The sequence below is a fragment of the Rhipicephalus sanguineus genome, chromosome 1 (genome assembly GCF_013339695.2).
Source record: "Rhipicephalus sanguineus isolate Rsan-2018 chromosome 1, BIME_Rsan_1.4, whole genome shotgun sequence".
NCBI classification, from domain to species: Eukaryota; Metazoa; Arthropoda; class Arachnida; order Ixodida; family Ixodidae; genus Rhipicephalus; species Rhipicephalus sanguineus.
This window is the reverse complement of record NC_051176.1, coordinates 137,712,582-137,728,902: the sequence shown is the minus strand read 5'-3', so window position 1 is coordinate 137,728,902 and position 16,321 is coordinate 137,712,582. Positions and strand designations below refer to the sequence as shown.

Genomic DNA, 16,321 nt, shown 5'->3' with positions numbered 1-16,321 from the left:
GGCCTTCTTGTTCAAGGTGTATATTCATGTCAGTCAGGAAGAGTTGTGTATTGTGATTTCGTGTTTTGCGAAATTGAATTCCGAGTAATCGGCATATACGCGCCGAATGGCGTGGAAGAGCGCACGTTTCTTTTTTCGAATCTTTTTCAGTGGATGAATTGTGATAAGCGGGTTGTGTTGTTAGGGGACTTCAGTTGTGTTTTAAGTGCACGGGATAGAGTGAACAGTATGGGCGTTCGCGACAAAAACAGTGACGTGTTGTATAAGTTAATCAGCGAGAATGACCTGGATGATGTGTACGAATGTGTTGAAGCGGACCGCGAAGTGATGTACACGCGATTTCAAGGCACTAGCCATGCACGGTTAGACCGCATGTACTTATCGCTAGACATTATACCATTGTGTAACGGTTACTCGGTTGTGCCAGTGTCTTTCACGGATCATTGCTTGGTTGTATGTCGCTTAGGTATGAAGAAACAGCGAAAGTCTTTTAACTGGGAGTTATGGAAACTGAACGACATATTACTAAATGATAAACAATTTATAGAAGCAGTACTTGGAACCATTAAGGAAATGTGTACTGAAGAAACTGGAACTGTAGCAGAGAAATGGGAATGTTTAAAGCAGACGGTTAAAATGAAAGCGCTGGACAGATCGAGCACTCTAAAATTCGAGGGGCAAATAAAAGAAAGAAGTCTGAATAAAACACTTCAGCAGCTGCTAGCCCTCGAAAGCAATGAGCCGGGGTCCTGTAAAGACAAGGTGCGCAATATAAAGGAAAAATTAGAACAGTACGACAAGGAGCGTTACAAAGGTGCCTTGGTGCGCGCGCGTGCCAGAGAACTGGTGGCGGGAGAGACGCCCACTAAAAGAGCACTAGGGCTAGAAAAAGCCCAAGGTCGACGTAATCATGTCGATATGATTTATTGCAATGGGAGACTTGTGAACGATAATGAAACTATCGGACGCGCCTTTTTTGCACACTATCGATCACTTTTTGCATTTCAAAAAACTAACGTGGACGGATTCAAAAAAGATTTTCTTGAGTGCATGCCTCGGCTGAGTGACGACACAAGGGAACGATTAGAAGGCAAAATAACAGCGAGTGAAGTTGAATGGGCAATAGACCATTTGAACCTTGGCAAGTCAATCGGACCCGACGGTCTAACCGCGGTTTGGTATAAAGCTTTTAAGACAGAATTGTCCCCGTTATTGACAGAAGTATTCAATGAGTCGTGTAAACGAAAAACTATGCCGCCTTCATTTGACAAAGCGCACACCTTATTGATCCCCAAGACGGAGGAAGTGGAAAAACTCAGACTAGTGACATCGTACAGACCAATATCCCTGACAAATGTTGATTGTAAGATTTTCATGAAGGTCTTAGCAGCGAGGCTCCAAAGCGTCATACAAGAAATAGTCGCAGAACACCAAACGTGTGGGATTAAAGGAAGGACTCTTTGCTCGAGTGTTCATAAGATGCGGTGTGTGCTCGAGTGTTGCGACGCTGCTTTAGCTGGCGTAGCCGTCCTCCAGCTCGACCTGGAAAAGGCGTTCGATTGTGTATCTCATGATATTTTGTTTCTCATTTTAGATCATGTTAATGTTGGTTACATCATCAGGGAGGGAGTGGCCTTGACGTACCAGAACTGCACAATACGAATAATAGTTAATAAGTCTTTGGGGGCCCCCATTCACGTGAAGCGTTCTGTTCGTCAAGGCTGCCCACTCAGCCCGCTTTTGTTCGCTATTTATATTGAAGTTATGTGCATGACCATCACGGAAAATAAGAAAATACATGGTTTCAGATTGGCGGAGACCGAAGTGAAGCTGCTGGCATACGCAGATGATATCGCGATGTGCTGCACGGATACAGAAAGTGTAAAAGAAGCGATAAGTGTAGTGAAACATTTTTGTGATGTCACGGGTAGCAGAGTGAACTGGGGGAAGTCCCTCGGGCTGTGGCATGGAAGGTGGCCTTCAACGACGGATAATTTTGCCAGTATGCGGTGGGTTAAAACGGCAACTAGGTATCCTGGTTTACCCCTCGAGAGTTACAAACATAGCGACCAGTATTGGATAAATCAGAAGAAAGAGACAAAAGAAAAAGCGGACAGGTGGAAAGGCACGAACCTGTCCATTTTTGGAAAGAGCTACTGTTTGTAACATGTTTTCATTACCAAGTTGTGGTATGCCATGCAGATGTTGCATTGTTCCAGGACAAATGTGCAAAGGCTACACCGAGTGTTTGCTGTATTTATATGGGGCTCGACGTGGGAAAAGTGCAGCCGAACCAATTTGTTCCGGCGGGTGAAGGAAGGGGGGCTAAGTTTAGCGCATCTTTACGTACGACAGTTAGTCAATAAATTTTTTTTTCGCGATGTAAGCGATCCCTTTTTGCGCGCAGTATGCCAACTAAGGTTAAGCAGCGCCTTACCGGAACTCGTTGTCACTTCTGATAGCATGCCGGGGGCGTTGCATGGCTATCTGAAAGAAGTTGCAGAAAGTGTGCGTGTTTTACGGGTTCGTTTTACAGCGAAGGCTGTTATGAGATCATTTCACCGGCCGTTTTTGGCGCCGTAGTTGTCCGCCGCCGCCGCCGCCGGTGTCCGTAACCAGTATCGCTCGAAATAAAAAAAAACGAAATAAGAAAAAAAATTCCAGGATGGAACGAGGTTCGAACCTGGGCCCTCTGCGTGGGAGCCCAATATTCAATCTCTGAGCCATGCCGGCGCTTGAAACCGCTTCGCAAAAAGGTCCTATACAGGCTTCATGTCGGGAAGGAACCACATTAGCATATGCAATATAGCGTGGTAGAAGAGTAAAATAAGCACCAAGCGTCGCACAACGCGAATTCTGTAACCAGGCGTCACACAATGCTAATTGTGCAACGAGCAGGTTGTTGAATGCTTCCAACCCATTACAAAGTGCTCTGCCATAATTCTTCATCGTCATCAGGCACAGCATCAACAAAGTGCGCATAATGCCTTACATGCGTTTAGCAGGTACCACGGCTCTCCGTAGAAAGACGAAAAATGGCACAGTGCCTGCTGCATTACTGCTCAAAAATTACAGTGATTTATAGCGTAGTGGGTTCCTCGCAAGTGCACTTGTATTGGTTGCAAGGAAGCCCACAAGCGCATGATCCATTTCGTCGGGGTCTCAGTAAAATTACAATGATTAGCGTAGTGGGTTCTTCGCAAGTGCACTTGTATTGGTTGCCAAGGAAGCCCATGAGCGCATGATCCATTTCCTCTGGGTGTCAGTAAAATTACAATGATTTAGAGCGTAGTGGGCTCCTCGCATATACGCATGTAAGGCATTATGATCCATTTCCTCTGGGTGTCAGTAAAATTACAATGATTTAGAGCGTAGTGGGCTCCTCGCATATACGCATGTAAGGCATTATGCGCATATACTGGCCTGCTAGCTCAGTCGGTTAGAGCGTCGTGCTAATAACGCGAAGGTCGTAGGTTCGATCCCTGCGCAGGCCATGTTCTTCCTTTTTTGTTTCATCGCACTCCTTTTGCATATCACTTGTTCTCCCAATGACCAACGGCTGTAAGGGCAATGTTTGTATACGGGTTGATAAACGCGATGGAGGGCTTTACCAAATACGCAACCTGAACCAGTACCCATTATATAGTGCTCTCTATACGAAAGGTGTCCTCGTTCTGGCCTGCTAGCTCAGTCGGTTAGAGCGTCGTGCTAATAACGCGAAGGTCGTCTGTTTGATCCCTGCGCAGGCCACGTTTTTCTTTTTTTTTGTTTCATCGCACTCATCTTGCATATCACTTGTTCTTCCATTGGGCAACAGCTGTATGGGCAATATTTGTAGAAGGGTTTGTAAGCGCGACGGAGGTCTTTACCAAATAAGAAGCCTGATCCAGTACACATTATAAAGTACTCTCTATACGAAAGGTGTCCTCGTTCTGGCCTGCTAGCTGGGATTCTACTTCCGGACACTGTCGTGAACGGTTGGGGAAGGCTACGCTCCTCTGGGGCGGTATCAGCGGCCATGCCTAGCCGCGGTGACCGAAATGCTGCCTTAGGAAACCAGGAATATGAAGTTATTTTGCCCCCGCTTCCAACCGGTCGCATCGTCTTGAATACTGTTTTCCTTCATGCTGATGTTCGAGGACGGCCATACCGAGTGGAAGACATACGTGACGCACTTGAATACTTGGGCATGTTCCCTGGCGTTGAAGCGTTAGGCGCATACCAAATGAATCACGTGTGGGCGGTGACGCTGAAGAACAACGAGGCGAAGAAGAAACTGCTTTCGGCATCTCAAGTGTCAGTGAAGGAGCGGCGTTGCCTCGTGGTGGATCCGAACAACCAGGATATAAGACTAAAACTACACTGGGTCCTTCATCATGTCGACGACGAAGATGTACGGACAGCGTTTGCACCGTACGGCAAAGTCACGGAAGTGTCAAGGGAGCGATGGCGCACAGAAGGTCTATCCGAGAAAGGGTCAACGACGCGGCTCATAAGTCTGCAGCTCAAAGCAGGCTACACGAAAGAAGACATCCCGCATCAGCTGCGTGTAGCAGGTGAGCTGACCTTAGTAGTTGTTGCTGGAAGAGCTCCCCTCTGCTTACGATGTAAACGAACAGGCCATATCAGACGTGAATGTAGAGTGCCGCGGTGCACATCGTGTAAGCGTTTTGGCCATGCTGAGGAAGCGTGCGTAAGAACTTATGCGAAGGTTGCAGGACCCTCTTCATGGGATGATAAAACAGAACATCAGATGGAGAATCAGAAGCCGAGGAAGTTGCAGCTAGCAAAACGAGGGAACTTGAGCCTGTCGACACGTTTCCCTCGTTCCTACCAGCCAGTAGCGACAAACCGGAAGAGCCTGTAAGCGTGCCCGCTAGACAACGCACTCCGCACTCTGAGAAGTCAACGGCAACGCCCACCAAACCGATGGAAAATACTGTGAACTGTCAGCAAACACCAGTAGAGAAACCCGAGCGTCAACTTGACGACATGATGGATACGAAGACTACCCCGTGGAAGAGAGCACGCGATGAAACAGAAGCTGAGAACAAGACCCCGGTTAAGTCCAATACCGGCGAACCGCCTACAAAGACGGCCCAAGTCCGCCGCATGTCCTTGAAGCCGAAGCCCAACATACCACCGGATCGCCACACCTCGGGAGGCTCATAGCCTCCTGGTCCAACGAGTTGCCATTGCTATGGCCGGCGATCTACACGCAAGAACTGAGCGAGGCCGAGCGGAAGGGTTTACACCCCAACGCCTTGTCCCCAAGGAGCCTGTTGTGTGTTCGCCCGTGACAGCTTCAAGGGCCAGCTATCGATATAGTACAGTTAGCTGTCCGTTACAGAACAAGGTGAGCGCCATGCGGTCTGGTTTTTATCCCCTATAAATGACGCTAAGACTTAACACGCCCCTTTGTATCGGCACACTAAACGTGCGTGGCTTATCTTCAAAACGCAGACAATATCAAGTAAAGAGATTGTTATTGGAAAATAATCTTGATATCTTAGCGATTCAAGAAACAAAAGTGGAAAGCCAGGTTCAGACGGACCGCATGGTGGAACCCTTTATCGCGCGGTATTACGTATGTGTGTGTCACGCGGTAGGCTCTTCTGGGGGGTGTGCCTTGTTACTCCGCAACTCCCTTCGCATAGCGGTAGAAACTGTGATTGTGTGTAAAACGGGGCGGGTAGTTGTGTGTGATTTTTCATACTGTGATTTGAAGTGGAGAGCTATTTGCTTGTACGCGCCGAAAGAGAAGCAGAGCGCTGAGCTTTCTTCAAAAGCGTTGTACCGTACTTAAATTGTGAACGAATCATTCTACTTTTAGGTGACTTCAACTGTGTGTGTGCCGCTGCCGACAGAATACAAAACGAACCTGTACGAGACCGTAGTAGCACTAAACTAAGTGCGATAGTTCAAGATTATAACTTAGAAGATATTGGAGACATTCTGGCTAAAGGAAGCCGACCACAGTTCACACATTTCCAACGTGCAAGTCAAGCACGCCTAGATAGAGTGTACGTGTCTGCAAATGTGGTGCCCCTGTGCCAAGATTACTGCGTAAAGCATGTGTCTTTTAGTGACCACAGCTTGGTAATGTTTTCCTTAGGAGCAAAACACAAAAACCCATCGTTTAATTGGACACTTTGGAAATTTAATGATAAACTGCTACAGGACGATGGTTTTGTGAGCAAAGCAGAAGGAAACATTGAAGCGCTACTTTCTAAAACAGACCGCTTTATCGCTGAATGGGAAGTCTTCAAACAAGAGACTAAAATGTGTGCCATCGAAAGAGCATGCGCAATGCGCCGAAATGAGAGAAAATAAGAGAATGCACTTCGAAGACAATTAGATTATTTGCTGAATGCAGAAAATGCACAATCGGAAGCATTAAGTAACGAAATTGAAAGTGTAAAAAGTAAACTGGAGGCAGTAGATGTTGAGAGGTATAGAGGTGCCATTGTTCGCGCTCGTAGTGAAAGATTCTTGTTGGGAGAAACGCCGACCAAACGTGCCCTTGCAGAGGAAAAAACTTAGGCTGTCAAAAATGAAATAAGAGAGATAGAACATGAGGGTGCTATAACAAACGACAAACAAGAAATTGAACTAGCTTTCGTGCAATACTTCAAAAATCTGTTGGGGAACCAAATTAGTACTGCAACAGGCTTCGAAAAAGAGTACCTTCACCTAATGCCTTCGTTAGGAAACGATGTGAAGACCCGTCTAGAAGCACCTATAACTATAAGTGAAATTGAAGATGCAATCAATGAATTAAAAGTAGGGAAATCTCCTGGCCCTGATGGCCTGTCAAGTGCATTTTATAAGACTTTTAAACCACAGCTTGCAGAAGCCCTGCATCTCGTGATAACTGAAGCGTACAAAGAAAATGTAGTGCCACCATCTTTTAAATCTTCGCATATCACACTGATCCCAAAGTCTGACGATCCGGTCAAGCTCCTGTCAGTCACGTCCTACAGACCAATTGGTTTAGGAAATGTTGATTACAAAATATATATGAAAGTGCTGGCAAAAAGATTGCAAACTGTTATCACAGATTTGGTGGGCCCCCCACCAAACATGTGGAATTAAGGGACGCTCAATTTTTACTAACATTCATGTGACAAGGAGTGCACTAGAATACTGTGACGATTTTTCAGAACGGCTAGCAATGTTACAACTGGATCTGGAGAAAGTGTTTGATCGCGTTCCCCATGAAATCCTTTTCAGCATACTGGAACATATCAATCTGGGGTCTGTGATAACCGATGGAGTTAAAATGTGCTACAGATGCAGTTCAGCGAGCCTTATTGTTAACAAAAATGTTACCCAAAGTTTCAAGATTAAATGTGGAATCAGACAAGGCTGCCCCTTGTCATCGTTATTATTCGCAATTTTTCTCGAGTCCTTTTGTTTGAAAATCCTTCATAATGAGAGAATTCATGGCTTTAGGTTGTTAACAAACGAAGTCAAAGTACTGTGTTACGCCGACGATATAGCTGTTTTCAGTACCGATAAGAACAGCATTAAAGAAAGCGTGAAAGAAACACGATTATTTTGCACAGTTACAGGAAGTGTTATAAAATGGAGCAAGTGTATGGGTTTCTGGCATGGACCGTGGGAAAATACGCCAGATTACTATGCAAGCATGACATGGACTACCACACCAGTCAGATACCTCGGCGTGCCGTTGGAGCACTATCGCGATACGACGCAATACTGGAACGATGAAACCGAGCGCGTCAAGGAACAAACTGATAAATGGGGCGGGCGGGACTTTTTTCTGTTCACTCGGGCTTCAGTTTGCAACGTTGTTCTAGTTGCCAAAGTTTGGTATGTTCTTCAAATTGCTTTGTATGTCTCGCGTCAACGTGCAGAAACTGCACAGAGTCTTTGCAGTGTTCGTGTGGCGCTCAACATGGGAGAGAACTAGCCGAACAAATTTATTTAGGTCACTACGCAGTGGTGGATTGGGTTTAGTCCACTTATTTCTTAAACAAATTGTGTCCAGATTTATTTTCTTGCGTGACCAGAAGAACGGCTTCCTCCGAACAGCAATACAAACGCGATTAGCTAACGCCATCCCGGAATTTGTTGTATCTAGTATTGTGAAGCAAGGGAATGTTCGCGGCTTCCTTCGCGAGGTCGTTTTGTCCTTCCAAATGCTAAGAGTGAGGTTTTCTATGGAGTACCTAAGTAATGTTCCGAAAAAGCGTCTATATAAAGACATTATAGACGTTATGTTACCAGTGCCTGTGTATCGAGCCATGTACTGTGTAGGCTCAGAGCGAAACGTTTTAAAGCGAGTTAAAAGAATGATAGTCCGCCCATCGGTTAAAACATTTTTCTTCCAACTTCATACGAACAATCTACCGGTAAAACCGTGGTTGAAAGACAAAGGACTGTTCGTACCATGGTCAATAAACTGCCTCATCTGCCGGAAGCCCGAAACAATTGAACATATTTTCCTAGATTGCTGGGATGCAGTATTCCTGTAGGATGTCTTGCAGAGAACCCTCAAAAAAGAACTCCCTGTAACGCCCTATGGCATCCGTTTTCTTCCCGTAGAAAATGAAAACGGAGTACCTTATGACATGATCATGGCTCTGACCTTACACAGCTTATGGAAAACGTGTATGGCTGTACGAAATGTCGATGTAGACGCCAAGGCCCCCCGAGAATACTTCATTGAAAATATTGTCCAAATAAGAGATGTGTATAAGTCGCAGTCCCAACCACCAGATTGGCTACCTGTATTAGATACTTTAGTAACCTTAAAACGGTTTTAATGGTTCTGTTGGCTTCATAGTGCGGTGAATGTTATGTATGCTTGAAGATGTTGCAATAAAGAAAAAAAAACTGGCCTGCTAGCTTAGTCGGTTAGAGCGTGGTGCTAGTAACGCAAAGGTCGTGGGTTCGATCCCTGCGCAGGCCATGCTTTTCTTTTTTTTTGTTTCATCGCACTCCTTTTGGATATCACTTGCTCTTCCATTGGGCAACGGCTGTGTGGGCAATATTTGTAGAAGAGTTTATAAACGCGACGGAGGTCTTCACCAAATAAGAAGCCTGATCCAGTACACATTATAAAGTACTCTCTATACGAAAATTGTCCTCGTTCTGGCCTGCTAGCTCAGTCGGTTAGAGCGTCGTGCTAATAACGCGAAGGTCGTAGGTTCGATCCCTGCGCTGGCCATGCTTTTTTCTTTTTTTGTTTCATCGCACTCCTTTTGGATATCTCTTGTTCTTCCATTGGGCAACGGCTGTGTGGGCAATATTTGTAGAAGAGTTTATAAACGCGACGGAGGTCTCTACCAAATAAGGAGCCTGACCCAGTACACATTACAAAGTACTCTCTATACGAAAGGTGTCCTCGTTCTGGCCTGCTAGCTCAGTCGGTTAGAGCGTCGTGCTAATAACGCGAAGGTCGTAGGTTGGATCCCTGCGCAGGCCATGGTTTTCTTTTTTTTGTTTTCATCGCACTCCTTTTGGATATCACTTGCTCTTCCATTGGGCAACGGCTGTGTGGGCAATATTTGTAGAAGAGTTTATAAACGCGACGGAGGTCTTTACCAAATAAGAAGCCTGATCCAGTACACATTATATAGTACTCTCTATACGAAAGGTGTCCTCGTTCTGGCCTGCTAGCTCAGTCGGTTAGAGCGTCGTGCTAATAACGCGAAGGTCGTAGGTTCGATCCCTGCGCAGGCCATGTTTTTCTTTTTTTTTTGTTTTCATCGCACTCCTTTTGGATATCACTTGTTCTTCCATTGGGCAACGGCTGTGTGGGCAATATTTGTAGAAGAGTTTATAAACGCGACGGAGGTCTTTACCAAATAAGAAGCCTGATCCAGTACACATTATAAAGTACTCTCTATACGAAAATTGTCCTCGTTCTGGCCTGCTAGCTCAGTCGGTTAGAGCGTCGTGCTAATAACGCGAAGGTCGTAGGTTCGATCCCTGCGCAGGCCATGCTTTTCTTTTTTTGTTTCATCGCACTCCTTTTGGATATCACTTGTTCTTCCATTGGGCAACGGCTGTGTGGGCAATATTTGTAGAAGAGTTTATAAAAGCGACGGAGATCTTTACCAAATAAGAAGCCTGATCCAGTACACATTATATAGTACTCTCTATACGAAAGGTGTCCTCGTACTGGCCTGCTAGCTCAAAAAGCCCGGCTAGCTCAGTCGGTAGAGCATCATTTTACTTCCGGGCGCGCCAGCGAACGGACGCAGAATGAACGGCTCCGATGGAGCGGCGATAGCGGCCCATGCCGGCCGCGGAAACAGGATCACCGTCGAAGACGATAAGAACTACGAGATTGTACTGCCTACATTGCCTACCGGTCGAATTGTTCAGAACACGTTGTTCTTGCACGGTGACGTGCGTGAGAGGCCCTACAGGGTCGAAGACTTTCGAGACGCCCTAGTCACTGCTGGTGTGCTCCCTGACGTGGTGGCGTTGGGCGCGTACCAGATTAACCATGTCTGGGCGGTGACCCTCAACACCGGAGAAGCCACGAAGAAACTGGCTGCGTTGAAGGAGCTGAAGGTGAAAGGGCGCCGGTGTGTCATATTCGACCCTGAAGACCAGCAGGTGAAACTTCGCCTGCATTGGCTGCTCTACGGCGTGCAGGATGAAGACATCCGGACAGCTTTCGCTGCGTTCGGAAACGTCACCGAGGTGACGCGTGAGCGTTGGCGCGTCCAGGGCATGCGTGAAAAGGGCTCAACTACCAGGAGCGTGCTCCTCAAGTTGAAGCCCGGTCTCAAGGTGGACGACCTGCCACACCAGGTTAGAGTCGCCGGTGAATTGGCCTTCGTGGTGGTGCCCGGGAGGGCCATGCAATGTCTGCGTTGCCACGGCACGGGTCACGTTCGCCGAGACTGTAAGGTGCCGCGGTGCTCGAAGTGCAGGCGCTATGGACACGCGGACGCCGACTGCGTCCGTACCTACGCGTCGGCGACCGGGATTCCAAGAGCGGACGACAACGACAAACTAATGGACGTCGCCGAGGCTGAGGAGGCAGCGAGGGGAACCGAGGAGGCAGGAAAGCGGGCGGGGTCACAGGACACGACGGCGACTTCCGGCAGTGACGATCCGAAAGCGGACTGTCCTGGGGTCCAACCAAGTGCTGGTGGCTCGTGTCAGCCAACGGGCAACGAGCCGTCATTACAGGTCCTGCCTGCAGCGTCGTCGGGAGGCCACACCGGCAAAGGTGTCGTTCCAGCACAGCACCGGGCGACGGTAGACTTGGCTGGGTCAACCGAGACGACTGGGAAAGCTACGGACAGTCAACCAGCTGCCAAGGTCGGCGACTTTAAGACCTCGAAGGAGCCACAGCCGGAGAAGTGTGGCGTCCACACGCCTACCAATGCCGCCGCCGCGTCGAAGCGTCCCCACCGCGAGACCAGCAGCGACGGAACCCAACCGCCGACGCCCGGCGTAGAGGAACCCCCGGCAAAGTCATCCGAAGTACGGCGGTCGTCTCTGCGACCGCGCCCGCGAACGTGTCTTCCGAGAAGCGTGGCAGCAACGCGGAGCCCGTAGGGCAAGTCCAAGTACCGGCGCCGGATGGCAGCGCCGGCGATGGCATCGTCTGGCCACGTGCTAGACGCGAGAGGTAGGCACCATGCTGTTGGTCTCTTTTCCTTTCGTTAAAATGGCGCCTGTCTGCCCGTTAAAAGTCGCGACGATAAATGTTAGAGGACTGGCAGGGAAAAGAAAACAAAGTCAGCTTTACCGACTTGTAACGGAACGAGAGATAGACGTGCTGGCAGTTCAGGAAACGAAAGTCGATGGAGAAGAAGAGACCGGCAGCATGGTGCAACGTTTCGCGTCTAGATTTTTTGTCGTAGTCAGTCATGCAGTGGGCACATCGGCCGGATGCTTACTTTTTGTTAAGAAGTTGCCGGGGCTTCAGGTGAACGCCCATTATTCGTGTGCGTCGGGCCGGTGTGTCTTTCTCGACTGCTCGATTTACAACACCGCGTGGCGTATTGTTTGCGTATACGCGCCCAATAGGATGGAAGAGAGGGCCTTGTTTTTTCAAGGCATAGAAGAACGGCTGTGTTCAGGAAGGCAGCTGATCATGCTTGGTGATTTCAACTGTGTCCTCAGTGCGCACGATAAGACGAGCACGCGTGCAATTAGGGATAGGAGCACTGAAACCCTGACGCGGATTATTGAAAACTGGGACCTGGAGGATGTCGCAGATACTTTCCAAAGTAAGAGTGCCGTAAAGTACACTCGATTCGAAGGTACAAGCCACGCAAGACTCGACCGTATTTACGTTTCTGTCGACATCCTTCCGGAATGTACCAGTTACGAAGTTGTACCGGTGTCTTTTTCTGATCACTGTTTAGTTCAGTGCTCTATAGCATGTTCAAAGCGAAGTAATTCCTTCTCGTGGGATTTATGGAAACTCAATAATAAGCTTCTCGAAGACGAACATTTTAATTTGACAGTTAGGGAGGAAATTGGCAAACTAGATTCCTGCAAAAACCTGCACATTTGGCAACAGTGGGAACTGTGTAAAGAAACTTTAAAAATAAAAGCAATTGATTGGGCTACGCGTATTCGATATGACGAGAAAAGAAAAGAGGCTGAGTTAAAAGCGCTTCTCGATAAGCTACTCAAGCAGGAATGCCGAGCCCCCGGTAAATGGATCGAGGACATTAGAAAAATAAAACAAAAGATTGAGCAGCTAGATGAACAACGTTATCGGGGAGCGCTTGTGAGGGCAAGGGCAGAGGACACCGCTGCTGGCGAAGCGCCATCGAAACGCGCGCTAGCCATGGAAAAAGCAAGATTGACCTTGGAAAAAGCGCGAGCCGAAAGGAACCAAATACACGAAATAGAATGGGCTGGCTCCTTATCAACCGATACAGACGGCATCACAACTGCTTTTACTGAGCATTATCGGGCGCTGTTCGCATTGCGTAATGTAGACATTGAGAACTTTAAAAATGAATTTCTTCCTGGTTTACCCCGTCTGGACGACGAAAGAAAAGATATTTTGGAACGGGCAATAACTGTAACCGAAGTTGAAAAAGCAATAGATAAACTAAACGCTGGAAAATCACCTGGCCCGGACGGATTTACCGCTGCTTTTTACAAAACGTTTAAGTCTGAAATTAGTCCTATCTTATCTGTTATATTAAACGAAGCCTTCAGTTTAAAAACATTGCCTCCTTCATACCGGTCGTCTCACACAGTACTCATTCCTAAAACCGAGGATGTACATAAACTTAGATCAGTTGCAGCGTACCGACCGATAGCACTGACCAACGTAGAGTACAAAATTTTCATGAAGGTATTAGCTCAAAGATTACAGACCGTGATGAAGGACATCGTCGGGCCCCATCAAACTTGTGGGATCAAAGGGCGCTCTATTGTTGTCAATATCCACAAGGCGCGCAGCATACTCGAATGCTGTGATTATTCAAATGAGCGGGTTGCCATCCTACAGATTGATCTAGAAAAGGCTTTTGATTGTGTTGATCATAGGATTTTGTTTGCTGTTTTAGATCACGCAAATTTGGGTTCTGTTATCAGCGAGGGAGTGGCCCTGGCGTATCGAAACTGCACGACAAGGTTGATTGTCAATAAGAGTCTGGGGGCCCCCATTACCGTGCAACGTTCGGTCCGTCAGGGTTGCCCCCTCAGCCCCCTGTTATTTTGTTTGTATATTGAAACTTTATGCCTGAAAATAATCAATGACAATAGAATCAGTGGTTTTCAGTTACAGGCAGTGGAAGTGAAGCTGCTTGCATATGCAGATGATGTAGCTATTTTTGCAAAGGATCAACTTAGTATCAAACAGGCTGTTGAAACGGTGCGTGACATCAGCAAAATTACAGGGAGTGGTGTGAACTGGTCGAAGTGCCTAGGGCTCTGGCATGGGCTGTGGCCAACGAAGCCAGACTTTTTTGCTAATGTGCCTTGGGCGATGATCCCGGGCAAGTACCTGGGCGTCCCGCTCGACGGTTATCGCGACAGCAATCAGTATTGGAAGCAGCAGGCCAAAGACACACGGGAGAAAGCGGAGAAATGGAAAGGAGCCGCCTTGTCGATCTTTGCTCGAGCCACCGTTTGCAACCTCTTTTTTATCAGCAAGCTCTGGTACGTAATGCAGGTGCTGCATTGTTCCCGGACTAATGTACAGAAGTTCCATAGGATATTTGCCATATTTGTCTGGGCTGCTGAGTGGGAACGGTGCAGCCGTACCAACTTGTTTCGTCGGGTAAAAGACGGCGGACTGGGACTCGGCCACTTGTTTTTACGGCAGCTTGTCAACCGGTTTTTGTTTTTTAGAGACGTCACCGATCCTTTCCTGCGCACGCTATGTCAACTGAGATTGGGTAGACTTCTGCCTGAGTATGTTGTGTCAACCGAAGATTGCGTAGGAGGGATCGGTGGCTTTTATAGAGAGATAGTGTCTAGTGTAAGATTCCTTACTGTACGATTTTCGAGAGAGTACTTGGCCACTGTGAGACGGAAGGAACTTTACTTTGCACTATGTGATGTTGTTTTCCCAGTGCCGTTGTACAGGTCACTCTACAGTGGAGGCCCTGGTAGCAATGTCTTAAAGAGGGTTAAAAGAATGCATGTGCAGCCGGGAACTAAAACCTTTTTCTTCAAACTACATACTGGTACATTGCCAGTTAAAGCCTTTTTAGAGAAAAAGGGATGCTTTATGCCATGGGGCACACACTGTTTAATTTGTAAGCAGCCAGAAACTATAGATCATGTTTTTTTTACATTGTTGGGAAGGGGTTTATTTTTGGGATGTTTTGCAAAGAACTATCAAGAAAGAATTGCCACTGAATCCGTACGGCATTCGGTACTTGAATGTAATTTCCGAAGATGGGCTACCATTTGACACAATCATGCTTATGGGCCTCCACTCTTTGTGGCGATCGAGAATGGCAGGCTACCATTTCGATAAAGATGCGCGGCCTGCACGAGCCTACTTCAGAGAAAACATTCATTGGTTTCTCGAGATACAAAAAGCTGTACCCAACCACCCGACTGGCTCTCGAGAGTAGAGCCGCTGGTGACCTTGCGAGAATTTTAACCTGTTGATACCAGCAACATGCTGGTTGATAACCATTAACACATGTATAGTGCACATTGAGTGTTTCTACAACCAGTGTTTCTGTGTTCTGTCTGTACCAAAGCCAGGTAATAAAGAAAAAAAACTGGCCTGCTAGCTCAGTCTGTTAGAGCGTCGTGCTAATAACGCGAAGGTCGTAGGTTCGATCCCTGCGCAGGCCATGTTTTTCATTTTTTTGTTTCATCGCACTCCTTTTGGATATCACTTGTTCTTCCATTGGGCAACGGCTGTGTGGGCAATATTTGTAGAAGAGTTTATAAACGCGACGGAGGTCTTTACCAAATTAGAAGCCTGATCCAGTACACATTATATAGTACTCTCTATAAGAAAGGTGTCCTCGTTCTGGCCTGCTAGCTCAGTCGGTTAGAGCTTCGTACTAATAACGCGAAGGTCGTAGGTTCGATCCCTGCGCAGGCGATGTTTTTCTTCTTTTTGTTTCATCGCACCCCTTTTGGATATCTCTTGTTCTTCCATTGGGCAACGGCTGTGTGGGCAATATTTGTAGAAGAGTTTATAAACGCGACGGAGGTCTTTACCAAATAAGAAGCCTGATCCAGTACACATTATATAGTACTCTCTATACGAAAGGTGTCCTCGTTCTGGCCTGCTAGCTCAGAGGGCAGACTTCCGGCCGCTGAAGCGAACGGACGTGCGATGGCTGGCTCCAGCGGAGTGGTGACAGCGGCCCATTTAAGCCGCGGAAACAGGTCTTTTGAAGATGATAAGGACTATGAAGTTGTATTGCCAAACCTTCCTACAGGGCGTATTGTTTTAAATACGGTGTTTTTGCACGCTGACGTACGAGCCCGGCCGTATCGAGTGGAAGATTTCCGTGACACTCTGGCAAGCCTGCGATTGCTCCCCGAGGTGGCTGCATTGGGGGCGTATAGGATGAGCCATGTGCGGGCGGTGACTTTCAAGAACATGGACGCAGTCAAGACGATCCTGGCGCACGGAGACATCAAGGTTAAAAACTGCCGTTGTCTCGTCATAGATCCGGCAAACCAAGATGTGCGTATGAAGGTGCACTGGCTGCTGCACAACGTTCTTGATGAAGATGTGCGACGTGCGTTCGAGCCGTACGGTCAAGTGACTGACATTAGCAGGGAGCGATGGCGTGTAAACGGCATCACCGAAAAAGGCTCCACGACCCGCATTGTGACACTTCGGTTGAAGGTGGGCGTTAAAATTGATGACCTGCCT

General features: G+C 47.4%; 9 non-coding genes across 9 annotated transcripts; all 9 read left to right on the top strand.

Moving 5' to 3' along the window:
- The first annotated feature begins 3,420 nt into the window (after window positions 1–3,420).
- Trnai-aau (transfer RNA isoleucine (anticodon AAU)) lies at window positions 3,421–3,494 on the top strand. Its single transcript has one exon. It is a non-coding gene; the product is annotated as a tRNA-Ile (tRNA).
- Window positions 3,495–3,676: 182 nt separating this feature from the next.
- Trnai-aau (transfer RNA isoleucine (anticodon AAU)) lies at window positions 3,677–3,750 on the top strand. The gene has a single exon. It is a non-coding gene; the product is annotated as a tRNA-Ile (tRNA).
- A 5,114-nt stretch (window positions 3,751–8,864) lies between these two features.
- Trnat-agu (transfer RNA threonine (anticodon AGU)) lies at window positions 8,865–8,938 on the top strand. Its single transcript has one exon. It is a non-coding gene; the product is annotated as a tRNA-Thr (tRNA).
- A 184-nt stretch (window positions 8,939–9,122) lies between these two features.
- Window positions 9,123–9,196, top strand: Trnai-aau (transfer RNA isoleucine (anticodon AAU)). The gene has a single exon. It is a non-coding gene; the product is annotated as a tRNA-Ile (tRNA).
- Window positions 9,197–9,380: 184 nt separating this feature from the next.
- On the top strand, window positions 9,381–9,454 carry Trnai-aau (transfer RNA isoleucine (anticodon AAU)). The gene has a single exon. It is a non-coding gene; the product is annotated as a tRNA-Ile (tRNA).
- Window positions 9,455–9,638: 184 nt separating this feature from the next.
- Trnai-aau (transfer RNA isoleucine (anticodon AAU)) lies at window positions 9,639–9,712 on the top strand. The gene has a single exon. It is a non-coding gene; the product is annotated as a tRNA-Ile (tRNA).
- Window positions 9,713–9,898: 186 nt separating this feature from the next.
- Window positions 9,899–9,972, top strand: Trnai-aau (transfer RNA isoleucine (anticodon AAU)). Its single transcript has one exon. It is a non-coding gene; the product is annotated as a tRNA-Ile (tRNA).
- A 5,233-nt stretch (window positions 9,973–15,205) lies between these two features.
- Trnai-aau (transfer RNA isoleucine (anticodon AAU)) lies at window positions 15,206–15,279 on the top strand. The gene has a single exon. It is a non-coding gene; the product is annotated as a tRNA-Ile (tRNA).
- Window positions 15,280–15,462: 183 nt separating this feature from the next.
- Trnai-aau (transfer RNA isoleucine (anticodon AAU)) lies at window positions 15,463–15,536 on the top strand. Its single transcript has one exon. It is a non-coding gene; the product is annotated as a tRNA-Ile (tRNA).
- The last annotated feature ends 785 nt before the right edge of the window (window positions 15,537–16,321 follow it).